This window comes from Myxocyprinus asiaticus, chromosome 4 (assembly GCF_019703515.2).
Source record: "Myxocyprinus asiaticus isolate MX2 ecotype Aquarium Trade chromosome 4, UBuf_Myxa_2, whole genome shotgun sequence".
NCBI classification, from domain to species: domain Eukaryota; kingdom Metazoa; phylum Chordata; class Actinopteri; order Cypriniformes; family Catostomidae; genus Myxocyprinus; species Myxocyprinus asiaticus.
In genome coordinates this window covers 2,192,112-2,215,000 of record NC_059347.1, presented here as the reverse complement: position 1 = coordinate 2,215,000, position 22,889 = coordinate 2,192,112, and the positions used below count along the sequence as shown (strand labels likewise).

General features: G+C 41.4%; 1 protein-coding gene across 2 annotated transcripts in view; it reads right to left on the bottom strand.

Moving 5' to 3' along the window:
- LOC127436185 (adenylate kinase isoenzyme 1) overlaps positions 1 to 21,959 on the bottom strand; it is a 34,038-nt gene extending 12,079 nt beyond the window's left edge. The window contains exon 1 of one of the 2 annotated variants that reach the window (XM_051690190.1): positions 21,808 to 21,959. The gene's annotated coding sequence lies outside the window, so the exon portion shown is untranslated. Of the gene's footprint in view, positions 1 to 14,387; positions 14,480 to 21,807 lie in introns of those variants that run through there. The other variant, XM_051690199.1, reaches the window with a different exon arrangement.
- Positions 21,960 to 22,889: the final 930 nt, after the last annotated feature.

The following is a 22,889-nucleotide window of genomic DNA, read 5'->3' as shown; positions in this document are numbered from 1 at the left end:
CGAGCATCAGAGGGTGGGCTACTGCTATCGGAAGCGGACGAATCTTCTGAGCTCCCGCCCACAGGCGGTACAGCACAGGATGAGGCGGATGCTGAGATGGCAGCCGTGCTTGCTCGGGTGGCTGCGAATATCGGGCTGAAGTGGAACCCTCCACCCTGCCCTGAGCATTCGCGGCTGGATGATTGGTTTTTGGCTTTCTTCCCGGAAGTGCACGAGGAGCTAACGAAGTCGTGGAAGGCACCTTTTAAAAAAATAAAATAAAAGCTGCCCGTACATGCTTCACAGGCTCGTCCATCCTAACTACCCTCAATAGCGGAGCGGCTATGGGATATGTCCAGCTCCCTCAGGTGGAGCATGCCGTAGCGGTGCATTTATGCCCACAGGGCGCAGCCACCTGGTGCGACCGACCAAGTCTCCCTTCCAAGGCCGCTTCTGCCCTGCACGCCATGGCCATCCTGCAGGTTCACCAGGCCAAGGTGCTGAAAGATCTGCTCGAGGGTAGAACCGACCCAGGGCTGATGCAGGAACTGTGTACTGCGACCGACCTCGTCTTATGGGCGACGAAAGTCACAGCGCGTGCCCTGGGCTGGACGATGTCCACTCCGGTCCAAGAGCAGCACCTGTGGCTCAACCTTGCAGAGATACGTGACAACGAGAATGTCCGCTTTCTCGGTGCGCCCATCTCCCAAGGGGGGCTTTTTGGCGACGCCATCGAGGATCTTGCCCATCAGTTCTTGACCGTGAGGAAGCAGACCCCTTGCTGCGGTGTGACTCGGCCACCTTCTGGCCACCGAAGTCCCGCGCCCCATCTGCTTCTCGCCAGAGCCGTTCCCCTGCGGTGCCGGCCCCGGCTCCCGTACCATCGGAGCCCGTATGTCGGCCTCAGAGAAGAAGATCCTCCCACGGGAAGTTGGCCACACCTGCCTGTCAGCCAGCCCCCAAGAACACCGGACAGGCTTCGAGGCGGCCCTGGCATGGACAACCCGGGGATGAGGTGACTGACTCTGACCGGTCTGGCCCGGGCGAACTCACCAGCCCCACCATCGCCCCTGGGCCAGTACATGGTAAGTATTATATCGCCGGGTGCCCTCTGGGCCTTGGCGCCCACATGGTCGGCAGTTTCCTCATTCCCTGGGTCAGCGCACTCGCGATGGCCAGGCGCAGGAAGCCTTTCCGGTCAATCAGGCGAACACGAGTACCTCCTGTTCCCTCGTTCTCCGTCAAGAGACAGCTGGCAAACTGGTAAGTGTGCTGGTCTCTGGGGTCACTCGCCAACACCAGTCACCGGCCACCGTTGCGGGCTTGTGGAGCAGCACATACCCCCTGGGCTGTCTTCCAGGTGGGGCGCCTGCTCTGCCTTGCCGCAAACCACCCTGCCTGGGCACGGTAAGTCCAGTCATCCCCTGGTGCCACTGGCACGGAGTCTGGAGGCCTGGTTAGCACTCTCCATCCTCTCGCTGTGGCTCATCAGGACGATTTGCCTTGGCCACATGATCCAGTTCGCCAGATGCCTGCCCAGGTTCAGTAGCATCCTCTCCACTACAGTGCGGGGCGAGGGTGTCTCCGTCCTCCGGGCGGACCTAGCAGGTCTTCCGCCAGCGGTGGTAAGCCCTCTATGAAGTGGCTGTATGCCTTGAAGTGGCATCTTTCCACTAACTGGTGTTCTTCCCGTAGGGAAGACCCACAGAGATGTGCTGTCAGGTCTGTGCTGCCTTTTTTACAGGAAGGACTGGAGAGACGGCTGTCTCCCTCTACCCTGAAAGTGTATGTGGCCATAGCAGCTCACCATGATACACAGGACAGCAGTCCCTCACGACAGCATGACCTGATCAACAGGTTCCTCAAAGGCGAAATCCTCCTAGACCACGCCTGTTCCCCTCTTGGAATCTCTCTGTGGTCCTCCCTGCCCTACAGGGAGCCCCATTTGAGCCCCTGGAGCATGCCGAGCTCAGCACTCCATCTCTGAAGATGGCCCTCCTGGTGGCTCTCACTTCCATCAAGAGGGTGGGGGACCTGCAGGCGCTCTCTGTTACCAGCGAATTCCTGGAGTTCGGGCCGGCACACTCTCACGTGATCTTGAGACCCCAGCCCAGTTATGTGACCAAAGTTCCCACCACTCCTTTTCGGGCGCTCCCTTCAGAGGAGAAAGACCCGGCCTTGTCGTTGCTGTGTCCAGTTTGCACCCTGCGCATCTATCTGGACCGCACGCAGAGCTTTAGATACTCGGAGCAGCTCTTTGTCTGTTTTGGAGGACAGCAGAAGGGAAAAGCTGTCTCCAAGCAGAGGTTGGCCCACTGGATTGTGGATGCCATTTCTCTCGCATACCAGTCTCAGGACTTGCCGTGCCCCTTGGGAGTCCGTGCGCACTCCACTAGAGGTGTTGCATCCTCCTGGGCACTGGCAAGGGGGGTCTCTCTAGCAGATATATGCAGAGCTGCGGGTTGGTCTACACCCAATACTTTTGCAAGGTTTTATAACTACGCATAGATCTGGTTTCGACCCAAGTGTTACGCGGTAACAGCAGGTAGACCGGGTGGCCGGTTGGGTGTATCGCTTGCATTGTGCCTTTCCCCTTTTACAAAGGTGATAATGTGCACCTTTTGTCCACAACAGTTCCCCATACTGGTGAACTCCAGATGCCTCTTTAATTCTTTAGCACTGTTCAGTGACGAACTCAGCGGAGGAGTAACGCCACCAGGCCCAGTACTCGTGGTATTCCCCTTTTCAGGTGAGCCCTTTTGCTTGGGCTCAGTGCTCCATGCATGGTGATTCCCCTTTGGTAATCCCGTGTGATGAGTTTCCACTGTTTGGTTTACCCTTTAGGTGAAACCCGTGTCTCCCCTTTTCAGAGCTTTCTCTGTCTTGGCCACTGTGCTGCGTACCCTCTTTGTAGATAGGGTCCTGCTGTGGTATCATTCCATATGTGTACCTCCCCGCTGGTAAGTCCATGTGAGGTATGCTCCACATGTTAACCTCCCTCTGGCAGGATGTGGTCTCCGTAGTGCTCTCCTTCCTGGAAAGGGAAGAGCACTTCTCAGCGCTATTCTAAAAAGTGCTCGGCAGGAGATTGATTAACTGCAAATTTAGAAAGGCACCTCTGGTAGCCTACTTGGGTTAGTGCCCTCTCTCCCCTTAACGGGACTAGGGAGACGCCTTACCTAACTCGCTGGAAGGTCACGACATGGTTGAGCGCTCCCTGCGAGGCACGCAGCAGCTTGCCCGTGTCCACTCTTCTGTGCCTCGTGACACGGTTCAGCGCCTGCGGCATTTCCTATAGGAACCCCTAATGTCACTACATTGAGACAACGTCGAGTGAGTGACAGACAGGGAATGTCTTGGTTACTGATGTAACCTCTGTTCCCTGATGGAGGGAATGAGACGTGTCCCTCCTGCCGTGGCGCTGAACCGGCCGCTGACATGACCGGGACTCTCTATCGGCTCCTCAGCATAAATCTGAATGAGTGATGCACACCATCTCCTTTTATACCCATATGTCTGGTGCGGAGAGTGGTATGCAAATTCCACTCACCAATTTTCATTGGCCTTTTCTATTTTAAGCAAAGGTGTTTGGGGCTTTCAAGATCGAACCCCTAGTGTCACTACATAAACACAACGTCTCGTTCCCTTCATCAGGGATCAGAGGTTACTTCAGTAACCAAGACGATTCTATCCCCTAACCCTAACCCTACTCCTAAACCTAACCCTCACAGAAACCTTTTTGCATTTTTAAATATAAAGAACAAAAAAAAAAAAAAAACATTATTTAATATGCCATTTCCCTTGTGAGGACCACCCAAAAGGTCCTCACAACCAGAAATGTCCTCACAGAACAGGTTGATTCTCAATACTTGGTATTGGTAAGTATAGCAAAACCTGTACACACTCACACACACACTCACACACACACACACACTCACACACTCTCTCTCTCACACACACACACACACACACACACACACACACAGACACACACACTCACACACACACACACATACACACACACACGCAGACAATCACACACTCACACACACACACACACACACACACACACACACACACACACTCTCTCTCTCTCTCTCACACACACACACACACACACACACACACACAAACACATTCACTCACTCACACAGTTTTCATCACTGGGACCCCATGAATTATCCCCACATGTCAAAAATTTCAGGTTTTACTAAATGTCCCCACGACGTAGGGAATAGCTGGACACACACAGACACACACACACACACTCTCACACACTCACACACACACATGCATGCACGCACACACAGACACACACACGCGTGCACACACACACACAAACAAACACATACACACACACACACACACACACTGCTATTCTACCATGTGTTCTCCAAATTTAATGTAAATTGCAATGATTACCTTCATGTCCATCTCACTGTCTCTTTGTCTTTCATATGTGCAGAAACATTTGCAGAAAAACAAAATTTCCTGCATCTGAGCTGAACATTCACTGATCATGTGAGCAGTAAACTGTTTTTCTGCTGTACATTTAAAACTTCAATATAAAGGTCCCCTGTTATTGGCTAAACTCTTCGCATGTGAAATTAGTACATTAACAGCGTTAACACGTTAACATGACTGAAATGACCTTGTTAAAAAATAACTTCAGCCACTCATTTCTAATGTTGGGATTCTCCAGGAGAATCTGCAGAAATGATTCATGATCACACAGAAAATTGACATAGCAATTCCAAAAGTTAATATACTCTGACATCGACCCCATTCAGCAGTATTACTGACAAGCGTCATCCCCCACCAGACATTTTTGCATCAGTTCAAGTGTGAACACATCTCCCTCTAACATTACTGATAGTGTGTTGCACAAGCAGCCTTAGAGACACAGGCTCTGGTCCTGTGGGAACCAGGAATTAATCACATTCATGTAAACATGAATCATGAGCGTGATGCAGAAGTTGCATTTTTACTCCTCTGATGGTTAGGTTTCGGGTTGAGGTCTGAGTTAGGGTGTATAGATAATAAAATATGCATTCCTGTTGACTGTCAGTTCCAACTAAAAACACAACTTGGCTTTTGGCGACACCTTGTGGACATTTCACATCAACAACACTTCCAGCTTTTTGGTAAGCACAGACCGGATTACTGTCGCCACATTCACAGTGAGATGACTCTGGGAAAATCTGATTCTCTTTATATGATCCTTCTTAGAATGGTCAGTGTGTACAAATTGAACCGTTTCTGCAACCATGTTTATACACTGCATACAATCCTATTCACACACACACACACACAGCTATTCTAACACGTGTTCTCTACATTTAATGTAATTTTCTTCCCGAATTGTTTTTGCTGCAACTGTATTCATAAAATATTGTCCTTCATTTCATGTCACTTCTACCTGGCTGCTACCCCAATGCTATGTCCATATATAGTATAAGTGTATCTGCTGAATACTATGTCATAGTATGTTGTGTTTACATTCACAGCATTTTCTATTATATTGTAGTATCTTTTTGCACTACCTGTTTCATCTGACACTTTCACACTAGAACTGTGTACTGGTTGGCACTGCACTGTCTCTTACTGTGCCTATTGTCCTGTTTCAGCAATTATTGTACCGTCTTGTACTGTTTGCACACGTTTGCACACGTTTGCACATGCACTTTATGTAGAAATGTGTAGGTCTTTTAGTTCTGTGTAGTCTCATGTAGTTCTGTGTTTGTTTTATGTTGTTTCATGTTGTTTTTATGTAGCACCATGGTCCTGGAGGAACGCTGTTTCGTTTCACTGTGTACTGTACTAGCTGTATATGGTTGAAATGACAATAAAAGACACTTGACTTGACTTGATATTCTTAACTAGTACATTGGTCTTGTTTTACTGTAAAATGTCTAAACATCCTTAAACAAGATCAATTCACCAGAAAAGCAAAACTGCACAAGATAAGTCCAGGGGTGGTGTTTGCGTAGCATGCAGACAACAGGATTGTAGGTAGTGTAGCTCTTTAACTGTTTAATTGAGTCAGGCTGCAATAATGCTGCGTTCCATTAAAGTCGGATGTGGGATATTCCTACTTGATATCTCCGATCTCCAACCATAAATGCATTCCATTGCCAGATCTGCAATGCTCCCGTTAGCTTAGCAAGTGTTTGACTGTCACCAGAGATGTCACCTTGCAACCCGATTGATAAACAATCTGCAACGCTAGCATTTGTGCTACAGCGATACGATTATCAAAAGAGAGTAGAATTTACCATGTTTTTAAACAACTACAGCTCTGCTAACGTTTGTTAAACAAGTTTTAATATCATGTAATGTAGGAACTTTGACTCATTTATCAATATTATTTAATATAAGTGAATGTTTATCACTTATTTTGTATATCATCCGGGGTGCCGACATGATTGTGTGACGTCACGCACCTGCATCTCTGCGAAATCGGAGTTTAAAATTTCTGCACGACTTTCCAAGTTGGAATTACGACTTCAAGTGGCGTTCCATTGCACTTTTCCCAGTAGGAATTTGGGAAATCCGACTTACCAAGTTGAATGGAACACAGCCTAATTGCACACAGCAAAGCATATCTTAAAGGTGCAATATGTACAATTTTTCATGTAATATTCATCACAATTTCATGTAATGAGCCCTTCCCAGACTTCCTAGGTTGCATATTATATTTATGTGTGCTCCCGAGAGCCTTGCCTCAGACAGTTGCTTCTCTTCTGCTATTCAACAGCGTCAGCAGACAGTCTGCATCTGTTAAGATAACATTATCTTAGAGATGGAATCCAGCAAACGTCCGGCTCTCAGCACAACACCGACTCCTACACAAACTCTGAGTAAGCCAAAAAAAAAAAGAAAAAAAAAAAAAACACTTTTATCTACTGAATCCCATCTGGCTAAGCGGGAACATGATCGAAAACTAGAGTGAACATCGGCAGGGCATTTGATTCCTGGAGGGACCTTCGTTCGGTTTTGGGGAGCAAAACTGATCCTGAATTGGCTTTTTTTCTTAATGGACAGGTAAGCTTATATAACTGCAAAGCATGTGAAATATAGTGCCATAAGGATTGATCGGTGTCATTTTAGCTAAACTACAATAACACATGAAATGAATGCTAGACAATGTTCAAGATAATGCAAAAAGACCCATTCATTAGTGTAACGTAACTTGGTTATACAGAAAATATATATATTCTATTATTGAATCTATACTGAATTGTGTCAACATATTTATAATGTACAGCCTATTTTATTAACAGCTACTGTCATCATCCACCAAATTTAGCTAACAGCTATTGATAAAGCTGGCTAGCTAGCTAACGCCAATATAGGCTATCGTATAAATGCAGTCAAATTATCATGCAAAGAAAAGTGATTACTTCAAACCAGAGTCTCGCATGGCCAGACCTATATCCACACTTTGTTTTAGCCCTGGAGAGTCAATTATAATATACAGTCTCAAAGTTTGTAGTAAAACAATCATAACTGTGTCATTTGAATTATGCTACCTCATCTGTCAGCATGATGCCAGTGGATCACGTTCAGTCTCTTTGTACGTTACGTCATTGTTTTGGTCAATGCTCGCTTCCCTACGGAGTGTGTGCACGAGCACGAGCAACAGTTAGCTGGCTGCAGTACACTTAATGGCCACAGGTGTCATTAATAACAAGGGTTTCTGAATCTTACATACTGCACCTTTAAATAGTCTAAGCATTTGCATGGTGTAAGGGTATTTATATTGCTTTTGTATTGCTGTTATCTGTAAGTCTGTGTTTGTACATTCTTAGAGTATGGTAATAGCTTTTTGCACACACACACACAAACACACACGCACACAAACACAGTGTATCCAGAAAGTATTCACAGTGCTTCACTTTTTCCACATTTTGTTATGTTTCAGCCTTATTCCAAAATTTATTAAATACATTATTTTACTCAAAATTCTACAAACAATACCTCATAATGACAACGTGAAAGAAGTTTGTTTGAAATCTTTGCAAATTTATTAAAAATCAAAAACGGAAAAAAAAAAAAAAAATCACATGCACATAAGTATTCACAGCCTTTGCTCAATACTTTGTTGAAGCACCTTTGGCACCAATTACAGCCTCAAGTCTTTTTGAGTATGATGCTACAAGCTTGGCACACCTATTTTTGGGCAGTTTCTCCCATTCTTCTTTGCAGGACCTCTCAAGCTCCATCAGGTTGGATGGAGAGCATCGGTGCACAGCCATTTTCAGATCTCTCCAGAGATGTTCAATTGGGTTCAAGTCTGGGCTCTGGCTGGGCCACTCAAGGACATTCACAGAGTTGTCCCGTAGCAACTCCTTTGTTATCTTGGCTGTGTGCTTAGGGTCGTTGTCCTGTTGGAAGATGAACCGTCGCCCCAGTCTGAGGTCCAGAGCGCTCTGGAGCAGGTTTTCATCATGGATGTCTCTGAGGTCCAGAGCACTCTGGAGCAGGTTTTCATCAAGGATGTCTCTGTACATTGCTGCATTCATCTTTCCCTCGATCCTGACTTGTCTCCCAGTTCCTGCCGCTGAAAAACATCCCCACAGCATGATGCTGCCACCACCATGCTTCACTGTAGGGATGGTATTGGCCAGGTGATGAGTGGTGCCTGGTTTCCTCCAGACATGACGCTTGCCATTCAGGCCAAAGAGTTCAATCTTTGTTTCATCAGACCAGAGAATTTTGTTTCTCATGGTCTGAGAGTCCTTCAGGTGCCTTTTGACAAACTCCAGGCGGGCTGTCATGTGCCTTTTACTGAGGAGTGGCTTCCGTCTGGCCACTCTACCATACAGGCCTGATTGGTGGAGTGCTGCAGAGATGGTTGTTCTTCTGGAAGGTTCTCCTCTCTCCACAGAGAAACGCTGGAGCTCTGTCAGAGTGACCATCGGGTTCTTGGTCACCTCCCTGACTAAGGCCCTTCTCCCCTGATTGCTCAGTTTGGCTGGGCGGCCAGCTCTAGGAAGAGTCCTGGTGGTTCCAAACTTCTTCCACTTACAGATGATGGAGGCTACTGTGCTCATTGGGACCTTCAATGCTGCAGAAATTTTTCTGTACCCTTCCCCAGATCTGTGCCTTGATACAATCCTGTCTCGGAGGTCTACAGACAATTCCTTGGACTTCATGGCTTGGTTTGTGCTCTGACATGCACTGTTAACTGTGGGACCTTATATAGACAGGTGTGTGCCTTTCCAAATCATGTCCAATCAACTGAATTTACCACAGGTGGACGCCAATCAAGTTGTAGAAACATCTCAAGGATGATCAGTGGAAACAGGATGCACCTGAGCTCAATTTTGAATGTCATGGCAAAGGCTGTGAATACTTATGTACATGTGATTTTTTTTCTTTTTTTCTTTTTAATAAATTTGCAAAGATTTCAAACAAACTTCTTTCACATTGTCATTATGGGGAATTGTTTGTCGAATTTTGAGGAAAATAATGAATTTAATCCATTTTGGAATAAGGCTGTAACATAACAAAATGTGGAAAAAGTGAAGCGCTGTGAATACTTTCCGGATGCACTGTATATATATATGCAAAATCTAGGCAAAGTGTGGCCATTTTGAAGATGCTAAAATATAATTTAGTTTTGATTTATTTTAGATTTTTTTAGTCACAACATAATTCCCATATTTCCATTTCTGTTATAACATAGTTGTGATGACTTTACTATTATTCTAAAATGTGAAAAAAAGAAATAAAGAATGAGTAAGTGACCCTAAACTTTTGAACGGTAATATATATATATATATATATATATATATATATATATATATATATATATATATATATATATATTTACAGTATATATTTAATGTGCATTTATGGTTAGTTACTCAGAATGTGGTATGGACGGGGAAAATAAGCCATATCTTAGATTTTTGTGAAACACCGTTTTCAGAGAATGTATCTTGAATTGTGTGTTTTGTCTTGTGGCACTGGTAGATTTTTATATATTCTTTAAAAACAAGTCCTATCTTGTACAGTTTTGCCTTTTAGGTAAATCAAAAACAATACTATAAAACGTATTGTTAGGATTGCCAGATACAGTTAGTTACTGGAAAACAAGACAAAGATGCTCATTAAGATTTTTTTTTTTTTTTTTTCAGTGTGACAGCTGGTTAAATATTTTGTGCCCTTAATCACAAGACAGCTTAATGCATGCTCAAAACATACACTGCAAATATATAGTAATCCAAGATGGCTGCTGTACTGCATGTTGTGTTGGTTTCCAAATGTTAATGATTGGAAGTCTGAGTGTTTTATGTGTTTTTGAGCTGGTTATGTCTCATGAAAGTGACTGAATGTTACTGGACTGAAACTGCTTGATGAAAAAGACTTCTTGGGAAGCTGTTTACTGGCCTATGAGTCTTTTTTCCTCCCCAATTTGCAATGTGCTCTAAGTCCTCATTGTGGTGTAGTGACTTGCCTCAATCTGGGTGGCTTGTTGAGTGCTTTACTGTGGAGATATAGTGCCTGTGGAAGCTTCATGCTATTCTCTGTGGCATCCATGCACAACTCACCACATGCCCCACCAAGAGGGAGAACCACATTACAGCGACCATGAGGAGGTTACCCCATGTGACTCTACCCTCCCTAGCAACTGGGCAACTGGGCCAATTTGGTTGCTTAGGAGACCTGGCTGGAGTCACTCAGCACACCCTGGATTCGAACTTGCGACTCCAGGGGTGATAGTCAGCGTCAATACTCGCTGAGCTACCCAGGCCCCCCTGCCTATGAGTCTTATATTTTTGCTGTTATGCTGACGATGATTGGACATCTCCTACTGCAGTTCAAGCCAGCATCCTACATATCTGTCTGCGGTGATTAATGATTTTACGGTCCAATTTTACTGTTTATCAACTTTTTTGTAAAAGTTGGCACATGAAGCATTCTTGTGAGTGTCTGACGAGTATTAGTCACAGAAGGATCCGGATTTGAGAAATCTGCATGTTTGTGGCACCGCTAGTCAACGGTGCCCACCAAATTTATACAGTAGTCTACGCTGCAACAAAGATTATTTATAAAAAATTATTTATCATATTTGGAAGTCCTGTCATGGTCATCTACAGACATTACTTGAACTTATTTTATACAGACAGACTCTAAGTATGTCAGTGAAGTATGCCATAATCAGTTCTTATTGCCTGTTAATATGATGTGTCAATATGTGTTAACACAGTATTTTATTTTAACGGGTAGATTTTTATGTAATTCTACACCGGTTCGCACAAAAAAATCTGTCTGTAGTACCATGTAAAAACATGAAGCTTAAGCTCTTAATTGTTTTACTTTTTTGATTTCTGGTAATGTTAAACCAAATCCAGGTCCTGAAACACACAGTATTCAAACACCTTCTGATTTTAAGACAAGGTCTGGATTGGGAATAATTCATTTAAATGTGCGCAGCCTTTTTCCTAAAATGGATATGGTTCACATTTGGGCTCAATTAACTGATGTTGATATTATGGTGATCTCGGAGACTTGGCTTAATAAAGAAATCAGTGACAGTGAGGTTTCAATTTCAGGGTATCAGATAAAGTATGCTGACCATCCATGGAGAGTTGGTGGCATAGCTATATTATTGTAAATATAATGATTATGTCAATGTCTTATAGAAAGTCTGTTTGAATTGATACTGTTAAAAGGAACAGTATCAAAGGAGTGTTGTCTATCAGTTTTAGGCTGTTATTGACCACCATCAGCTGTTAAGGAATCCCTTGCCTGCTTGGGTGGTATTGTTTCAAAAATTCATTGGTGATATTAATTGGGATTGGTTGACTGCAGCATCAAATGATTTTAAATCATCATGTGATTCATTGAATTTTACACAATTAATTTCTTCTCCTACATGTCCATACACTAAAGATCAGACAAAACTCTTATTGATTTATTTTTAACGAATACTCCATACAAGTACACTTTCAAACAATGTAAGTGATCACTGTATCATAGCAGCAGTGAGGGAAACAAGGATCCCAAAGATGAAACCTCATTTTATCTTGAAACATAATACAAAGCACTTTATGGAGCGATATGTTATTCATGATTTATATTTAGTTGATTGGAGAAGGATCTCAGTAATACTGGATGTTGAGTTAGCATGTAGCTACTTTCAGGATTTGTTTTTAGGAGTATATTCGAATTTGGAAAAAGGCATTTGTTTGTCCACTGTTAAAAGGTGTTGAGCCCTTGCTTATGAATAATTATAGACCAATATCAAATCTGTCAGTTCTAGCTAAGATCCTTGAGACCTTGATAGGTAACCAACTAAAAGAGTATTTGGAAAGCTGTGCTCTTTTAAATAATTTTCAGTCGGGTTTTAGAAAGCATCATAGTACCATAACTGCGATAAGAAATGTAGTGATTGATATTATTCAGTGTCTTGATAAAAAAGCAGCATTGTGCTGCTCTTTTTATAGATCTACTGTATCTAAAGCTTTTGACACAGTGGATCACAATGTACTGCTATAAAGATAGCCTTAGATTGGATTGTCTGAACAAGCAATTGGATGTTTTATTAATGATCTTTCAGAACGAACACAGTGTGTTTAATCTGATGGACTTTTTTTCAGATGTTTTATCTGTTTTTAAAGGGGTCCCACAAGGCTCAGTGTTGGGTCCCCTATTGTTTATTATTTATATTAATAATTTGGGATGTAATGTTCATGATACAAATTTTCATTTTCATGCTGATGATATGGCTGTTTGTTGTTCTGCTTTTAAATTGAAAACTGCTTTGGAAGCATTTGAAAAAATAGAAACCCAACTTCAATATTTAAAATTAGTTTTAAACACAGACAAAACCAAATTTATGATTTTTACTAAATCAAAAATATCTCAGAATGACTTAATTCCAATAAAGTCTGTACAAGGGGCTGCAATTGAGATTGTGTCCACTTTTAAATATTTAGGTATTTTATTAGATAATAGTCTGACATTTAAACCACACATTGATAATTTGGTGAGGAAGTTGAGAGTGAGGTTGGGATTCTATTTTAGAAATAAGTATTGTTTTTATTTGAATGTTAGAAAAAAAAAAAAAAAAAAAAAAACGATATTTTATACAGAAATGCTTCAGCTTCATCATTACATATGCTCGACACAGTTTATCGTGGGGTTCTGAGATTCATTACAGGATGTATAGGTTTAACTCATCATTGTGTACTGTATGCAAAGGTTGACTGGCCTTCGTTAAATATGCGTAGGTTGTTGCATTGGTATGTATTTATTTGTAAAGCACTGGTTGGTTAGTTACCATTATATGTCACAACTTATGTTAAAATTCAGAGCAATTTACATTATAGCTTACAATCGGAAGATTTATTACCTGAATTAGTACCTAAAGTGAGACAGCAGTGTTTGGTGCCTTTAAGTGATTTCAGGAGACATGTTGAAGATTATATATTTTATATAACTTTGGTCAGTGTCAGTGTGTTAATGTATAGTTAGACTTACTACATCTGTGCCTGTATCGATTGTCCCTTGTTTTAAGTTGTATGTGTATTGTTGAATTGTTTTATGCAACTATTTTGGCCAGGTCTCTCTTGGAAAAGAGATTTTTAATCTCAAGGGATTAACCTGGTAAAATAAAGGTTATAATAATAATAATAATAATAATAATAATGTATTTTAGTAATCAGCACTTTTTGAAACCCTACACTGTAAAAAGACTCCAATCTCATCACAGTCAACAACACTAACCTATAGGGAAAGCATCAAAGATCTGCCAAATGAAGAGTCATTATGTAAAGTAAGCAGTAACGAGAGTTACACATGCATACATAAATGGTCCACGCATACACTTCTACTGTAATATCATTACTTTGTAGGCGGGCCTCACAGCTGTGAAGTATGTGGTCTGTCACACCTCTGATGGGTCACACCACTCACTCACAACTGGCCCAAAAACAGAAGAGGAACCAGCCATCTCCAGACGACTGTTGAGCGCACTTGCTTTGATGTGTAGGGCCATTACTGACTCACAGTATACACAAGTTGAAGCTGATTGGAATTCCAAACTCTCAAAACATTTAAACCACCAATTCTTCCTGCACAGGTATTTTGATCTCAAGTTGGAGTTCGTGTAACATGCAGTGTTCTGTGTATATGCATGTAATTATATGTACTTTATATCATAACCACAGCATAAACAATATCATTACCATATGTTTTTAAGAATCACAGCCTAATATCTGTGCATTATTCTACAGTATTAACTCTAAAAACAGCTCCGTCAGTGTAGCGTTAGTGTCACTCGTCTGACACTCCCAACACAATGACTGTCATCTCCCAAGACAGAATTTAAACTGCAAAATGTCTCAAGAATCTGTTGACTGAAATCATAGTACATTAAAAAGGTTTCCTCTTACTGTTCAGCGCGCTCTGCAGCGAATGTGAAATATTCTGTGTCTTGGCCCGTCTGGACAGCAAGTGTTAACACATCCCTTTTTCTAGTGACGGCACAGCTGGTCATGTGACTCTCAGTGCCTTGCATGTAAATGCTGTGGTTTCAAAGACTCGTTCTACTGGTCTAATGTTTGCAAAGGGAAGATACTGTTCTAATCAGATTATTTGAATTCCATAGTAATGCATATTGTGTAACATACTGTATATATTCAGGTATATACTGTACTTTTCAGTACCTCACACAATGCAGTCTTATGACATCTAAACACTTTTACTATAGCGTATGACTCATTTGAACATTTGCGTTAAATAATCAACACATTTACAAGCTTGTTCAAGTGTGACCAAATTGTGCAGTAGCTCGACTGATAGAGTGTTGCTCTTCTGATGTAAAGGACCGGGGTACTAGTCCCAAAGAGTACACGAGTCCACACATGAACCCAAAGTATCATAGAAGCACCATAAAATGACATAGTTGTGTTTTTCATCTCACATTTGCTTTTTCTGACACTATCGGTTAGGTTTAGGTTTAAGGTAGGGAGGTCAGTTTTGTTGATTTATTGAATGTAACAAAGCTGAATGATCATTGCATAAAACATGTTTTGAAAGTTGAATGTCATCCGTAATTAATAATAATAATAATAATATATTATTTTTGTATTGTTATTATAAGGTGTCATTTATTACAGTGCATTTACAAGGATTTACTCATTTACATGCATTGGCTACAAAGTCTCAGAGACTAATTTTCATATCTCACACATGGAGTGTGTGAAGTATTGTGTGTATCGGGAGATACCGTGATACGGTACTGGTATCATAATGATACAGTACCATAGTGTTTACATGGTACCATGTCCATAAAGCTGTTGTAATGGTCTGGTATGTTTTGGTATGTTTTGGTACTTTTTTGTAAGTGAAATGTGAACTATTTGAAGCAGTAGTGTTTGCACACTGGCCTGTATACTGTACTTCAAATATAACAAATCATAATTGTTTAGGGATGATCACATGATTGATTTTCCTATTTGAATTATTAACCACACTGATCTTTTCTCCAGTTGGATTTGTTCTCCGGTGGGCTGGTTTTATGAGTCTGGTGACCCCTGTGCTCACTGTAAATGTCACCAAAACGCCTGACTCAGCACTGGACGCTTTAGGACTCCCCATCTTGCCAATTATGGTGATTTTGTAGGTCTCTTTGACATGTGGTACAGTTGTTCTTGTAGTTCACTGTGCAGTGGGCACTACCCAGGCAGCTGGTACATTCACGTAACGTGTAACGTGTGAAGCCTTGACTAACTGAATGTGTGTCAGAGTTTGATCTGCGCGTGAGCGCAAACACAGGTGTGGCTTACAATCAAAATCTCTCGGTGTCTGGAGGTATATTAGTTCTTTCCACTGACATAATGGATGCATATGTGTCTTTATGGAAGACATTAGCTGAGAATCATGACACTTTTCACTGGCTCATGTTCACGATGGTATTATAACAGTACAGACTAGCCAAATTACAGTACACAAGAGTCTATACTAGGAAATTCATTAAATCTGTGTTCCTTTGACTCACCACTGATATAATTCACAGGATACTGGATTCTTAAATTATTTTATGATTTTACTCTTTTTAGTGTGTAATGCAAATTAAATAGTGAATTTTTTTATATATATAATGAAATGTTTGTTTTTCATCAGAATTTCAGCCAATTTGCATTTCTCCAATCATCAATATTACCACTTTTAGAATAAAACTAGCAAATTCTACCTACAATTTGCTTTTATTAAAATTTTAATACAATGCCTTTTATTGGTTTGATATTAATAATCCCCTGCTGCCACCAGTGCTCCCGGCCAAGGAGACTGTTTCCCTACAATAAACAGCGCTCCCAGCCATGGAGGCTGTTCCCCTGCCAGCAGCTCTCCTGGTACTGGTAACTGAGGTTGGTACGCCAGTGGATCTTTCCATCTCATACCTGGCTACCACCCTTCTATATGTTTGGGCTGCTTATGTCTCCGTGCTCTTTCCTTTGGCTGCCAATGACCCTGACCTCTAACCTACCATAGCCCAGCCTGACCCCGGCCCAATGGCCAGCACCAAGCCTCACCCCTTCTTAGCCACCGCCACTCAGCCTGACCCCTGCCCAGCACCCACTGCCATCCCTCTCCTCAACCCTGTCCTGGAGCTGCCTGACCTCGTCCCACTCCTGGTCTGCCTGGCCACGTCCCTGTCCTGAGGCTGCCTGACCTCATCCTGTCTCTGGACCAGCCAGACCTCGCTCCCTTCCTGGACCCTCCAAGACTGCCGGACCCCACCCCATTTATGGACCCTCCTCCTCGGCTGCCAGACCCCATCCCCTTCCTGAAGCCTCCTTCCAGGCTGACAGACCCCACCTCCTTACTGGAGCCTCCACCTTGGTTTCCCCCACCCTCCTCTCCTTGGCTGGTACTGCCTTGGCCCCCGTGGTCTGTCTCCTGCCATCCTGTTCCACTGGCTCTCTTTTGTCCTGTCCCACCCCGGTCTGTGCCTCCGGCTCCACCCTGGTCTCTGCCTTCAGCTGTGCCTTGGTCTGTCCCTCTAGCCCTGTGCCCTCTGCTTGACTTATATTGGTTCTGTTTTTGTTTTCTGGTTTGTTCGTTTTGGGACGCCTGTGGGTATTTTTTTATTTATTTTTTTAAATAAAAGCCTATTTATTGCCATCCTGCATCTGGGTTGTCACAGTTTGATTCTGCTTTATGATTCTGATTCATATGGGTATATTTCAGTTATAGTGTCTCTTTTGCTTACATATGAAAGAAATTGTCTCTCTGCTAATGCTGTTAATTATACAGGGGACCTTCTAAAAAAACATTTAAATCAATATTACGGTCACACCACATGACTTTTGGACAGGATTACTTGGTAAAAACACATTAAACTTAAACTTAAATTTAATTGAAAGTTTTAATTAACATTGTGTAACAAAACTATTCAAATGTTTGAACTATGCAAAAAAATAATAATAATCCAATATTTTTTACATTGTTATAATACCCCTTACAAATCCTAATCTTTCACTGACCCATATATACTCTATATATCAATACTATTACATGCTTATTGTTTACATGCAGAATTTTTACCCGAACCCTAATTTTGCAAGTATTTACAGTTCAGCTAAAATGGGACTGTCCCTTTAAAAAGACCCCGTTTCCACTTGGGATTAAGATGCATCTCGGGTGATCTGATCACATGTGGTCAGGTGAGACACATCACTGTTTACACCTGGTCGATTAAATGTGTCTCCTGTGAGCACTTGAGATCGGATTTGGAGGGGAGGGTCTCTGTTTCATGACGACATACATCAATCACTATGTCAGTGTGTTACTGCAAGATAATAAACCGCAACAAAGTCAGAAAAGACAAAGTGCAAAAAAGGTGCACTATTTCTCCCAGATGTACCTGAAATTTAATCTAAGGTCAAATGCAATATTTTGAGCAGAACTGTCCATTATTTTAGTGGATTACCTGTATTAACCCAAGATGCAGAGGTTTGTGCTTTTCATAAGTGTCCGTGCATGTTGATATCAGAGACACTGAAGAAGATCCATGAAGTTCTCATGCTTGTGTTTGTATTCGCTTTTTAAAATTTTCAGATCGGACGGTTATTTCCTTTTGAAGCCACTCGTAACCGGCAAAGTTTAAACTTTTGTTTTAGCGCAATGTTTGATTGACAGGCGAGGGGTGGTGCTTCAATGTTTGTGGTTTTTGTGATCCGATCTCAAAATGTTTTAGGCCCCATTTAGACCTGTATTTAGCGCTGACCTGTTTTTTTGGTTGAGCGCATATTAACGAGAGTGGAGCTAAATAGCTTTTTTACAGCATCCGTTCTATGTGTGACTGGAATCAATGTTTCTGTTTTCTTTGTTTTTGATCAACATCTGACTGTAAATAACGCAAAGGATATTAAAAGAGACATTATTCAATGACAAATGGAATATGTGGATCTTGTCTTTGGACACACAGAATGAGTCAAACCAAACTTTTACGTTCAACATGCAGTGAAAGGAACTTTGAACTGATGAACTTCTTCACCACTATACTACTCAATCACTGCTGAGTGAAATCTGAACATTTACCAGCCAGTGTAGAAACACAGACATAACGAGAAATCTGGTCTCATATGCTAGTGATTTACCCACATCATTCTTGCAATTAAAGAATCGTTATCTAGATTGTTCTAATGGAGATTGTGATGCATCGGAAAGTTTATATATTTATGCACCCCTAGTTCTGGGACAGCAGATTTTTTTCATCATTTTTTTATTTTTATTATCAATAATTCAATAGAGTAGTCAAGTCAAGTCATTTTTATTTGTATGGCGCTTTTCACAACAGATGTCGTTTCAAAGCAGCTGTACAGGAAATTTGACTTTTAGTCAAAAATTATAATTAATAGTTTTCATTATTAGCCTTTTTTCGCACTGGCCTTCAACCCTCTAACATTACAACCCAAAACATTTTGAATCTACATTTACAGGGTTGGCACAGAGCATGTTTTGAAATGCCACATCAAAACAGAGTGATACTGCCATTATTTATTTAGTTATCTATTCAAATTATATACATTTCAAACTTACCGTGACAGGGTTGAAATAATATAGCACTCCTTGTCTTTTTTAATCATGCCTATACTTGTTTAAGATTATTTTACTTTAGCTGTAGCATAAGTTTATATTTAGTACTATGACAACTCAAAAATCAAACAATTAATAATAATAATAATAATAATAATAATAATGTCACTGTATGTATTTACAATGTAAAATGTGGTAACCTACATTGTTACCTTAAGGACTGGATACCTTAAGGACATTGTTAATTTAGGGAGCATCTCCATCTGATCTAACCCTTAAAAGTAGTTTTGTTAATGTAACTTAATGTGGTCAGGTTGATTCAAACATGTTAAATAATATTTTTGACTTGAATAAAACTAGTTAATTTAGATTGTACCACATAAAGCACATTTTTAGGTTAACATTTTATTTATGGTACCTCCATCACTGCAAATCACAGTCAATTAACAAAATGTCAGGAGGGTTAGGCTGGGTTTAGGTTCAGATTATTTAACACTTGGGCAACTTTATATTTTAGGTTTAGGTTACTAGATAGTGTAACACTGCAGAGTTTCATCTGTACTTCCAGGACAAGAAGTCACAAATGCAACTTGAGGTGCACAGATCTGTTGGTAATATTTTCTATTAAAAGCTCTTCTAAATATGTTGCCAGTGCTGTCAGCAGACAGGTGGGTGTATTTCCCATCACCATAATTTAGTTCCCATTTCAAATTAAACCTTAATTTTCAGTTTAACAATGTGCACAGTGTAAAAATAATTAATTAAATAAATAAATAAATAAAATAACTTTAATTACCATAAATGTAGTATGTAGTTGTGACCCACATTTACCATGCAACCCTGCATGCATGATTTCACCCATTTAAAAAAAGGAACATAAAACTGTGACTCCCAGAAGGTGACATCATTTAGACCCTTTCTACAGCATGGTGGGAAGACAAGTAAATAATATAATTTCAATTTCTCAGTTTCAACAAAAATTGTCAAAAGAGCCCACCCCAATGTCTTTATGAATTTTTTTTTTTTTTTTTTTTTTTTTTTGTGCAGATATATGGCAAGGGCACATGTGAGCTCTCAAGAGCCACATGGGGCCCACAAAGGGCCTCAGTACACTGCCCCAAATAAAAAAGAGCCAAAACCCATACCCCAGAGGCCCCCAAGAGTCTCACTGAGTCAAATGGGCCCACCCCCATGTCTTTACGGTGTTCTGGTATTCGGTTGCTAGGGTGCTCTGGATGGTTGCTAGGGTTTGGCTAGACAGTTGCCAGGGTGTTACTGAATGACTGCTTGCTGGCCTGGGTGAAATTAACTTGCCCCCAAGTCTCAATGACATTCTGATCCAGAGATACAGTATGATCACTGTTTACATATCAGTGTTAAGTCTTTTGGACTTTTTTACCCGTTCAACCAGGCAAAATTTGTACACCCGATCACTCATAAAAGTCATGGCAACCATCTTCTCCATAAGCCACATGATTTAAGCCATCCCTCATATCTGTAGCACAATTGATCGGGACGAGTTTGAGGCAGAAATTTGTATGGAAGAAGAATTGCATTAGGGATTTTGGGTAAGGGGTGAAAACTTGAAAAAATCATAATAAAATTGTTTTTTGGTTTGTTTATCTTTCTCTATCAGAGTAAAAGTTGCACATTTTTGACGTTTTTTTTTTTTTTTTTATCTCTCAAGAACCATATATCAACACAAGAACCGTATACAATCAAAAATGGTTCATGGTAACAAGAGGTTCTTTGCTAAACCTGAAGAACCATTGAAGAACCTTTATTTGTAAGAGTGTAGGGGTCCAGTAAGTGTATCCAAACTGGGTTACGATTTTACTTAATGACATGTTCGGGCATAAACATCTTGATGAAATTTTATCCGAAATCGATAATTCTGTTTAAGCAAGAACTCTGTATCTCTCTCTCTCTCTCTCTCTCTCTCTCTCTCTCTCTCTCTCTCTGTTGCTGGTTCCTTGAGGGTGACATTGATATGGGGGGAACCTCAATACTGTCCCAGCATCTAGATTCATGACCCCCACCCCCACCAAGACAGTCATGCGGTGACACTAAAAAAAGACCAAGCTCCTTTGCAGCTGTCCACTGCTGAGCATTCCCTTTAAATTCCCAGATTCCCTTTAAAACTGCAGGGCATTACAGCATTTCTGCTGTTGCTATAGTGACTGTGTCCCATTTAAAGGTTACTGTAGCTTTAAGAGAGGCGAGTTGCTCTGTTTGACGTAAATGAGTGCATGATGGCTGTGTTTACAATGGAGAACATGCTACTGATTCCATCAGTGGGTTTTTTCTTGTTCAGCATGGACAGGAAGTGAATTCAGCTCAATCAATAGAATAAACGCATTACTGCACGCCAGCTTGGGGTTCATTGAGTGCTACACGACATCCTCCTGAGAAAACACATCGCCGCAGGTCTGTAGGTAACTGGAATCATAAAATATCACGTCCATGTCATCTGATCTCAACTGACATTAAGTCATTTCCATAAGCAGAACTAGATGCATGTCATGTCTGCAAGGTTTCGCATCAACACAACTTGACCTGCAAGCTGTCAAAACACAGAGTAGACCTTTTTGGATTCCAATTCTCATGCAACAAGGCATTTTCCCAGTGTCCTACAGTCCAGCCATAAACTACTGCAGCCTGCAAACAACAAGACCTTAAAGAGCTTAACATGGCTCACACACACAGTGATACAATAAGCATATTTCTGTGCTGTATAATCGCTTTCCCTCTCCAGGCGTCTGTACTGACCTCTCTCTCTTTCTCTATGTGTCTGTCTCTCTGGTTGAGGGTGTCCAGTGAAGGCGAGTGTTCGGCTCCTGTCCGTGTGTGAATGACCCGCTGTACGGCAGCCCTCCTTCTGCCCGCTGCAGCTTTATAGAGAGCATTGACAGCTCTGACGCACAGAACGCTGGGAAGACTCAGGACTGTGTGTGTGTGTGTGGGGGGGGGGGGGGGGGGGGGGGGAGTTGAGGAATTTAATGTCAGACGCGCGGATGAGAGCTGCAGCACAAACGCGAATACTACATGATGACTGGCTGTTGTGCCCTGCGTTTGAGAGCAGAACTGTGAGTGTTTGTGGTAGAAGAGTTAATGAGACAACAGAATTAAAATACAATTTTTAAAGTGTCAACTACCTTTATCTTGACACAGTGTCCTAAAAACGTGACATTTATGATGCTGAAAATCAGTGAGACGCTCCAAAAGCATCCATCTGACACACATGTACGTAGACCAACAATTAAAAATAATTAAGAACGCTTTTGAGAACAGGACTGATTGGCAAACTCAATTGCAGAATGGAATGCTGTCGACTGTAGGCTTATGTTCAATGATATGGTTCACTGATTCTTGAGATAAGGGATAACATGTCCTACATAAAAAAAAAGTCCTCTATATTTAGAAGCACATGTAACTTAACCTGTCCCTCAGCAAGTGGTCACAATGTTAAACTGCCAAACAAAGTATTTAAAAATGCAACTAATTCATGAACATAAATATCAAGTGAAAGGTAGGGATCTGTAAGATAGCAAACAATACATAAAGTACATTTTAAATTATATTTTCCATAAAAAACTGTCTATCAAAGTTGTGTCCTCACTTTGCGTCAACTCCGTCAGATTTTTCATATTTTAAACTAACAATATTTAAGTCTCTGCGGTCACAGCTTCAACATGTCAACTCCGTCATTCCCATTGTGATATTTGTTAGAATTGTGGGATAAATTTGGCAGTTTAGTTTAGGTTATAGAGGCAGCTTTAACTGAGGGGGGAAAAAATGGCTCCAGTGTACAACACATGGTTAAGATGGAAAAATATTCCATTAAACTCTTT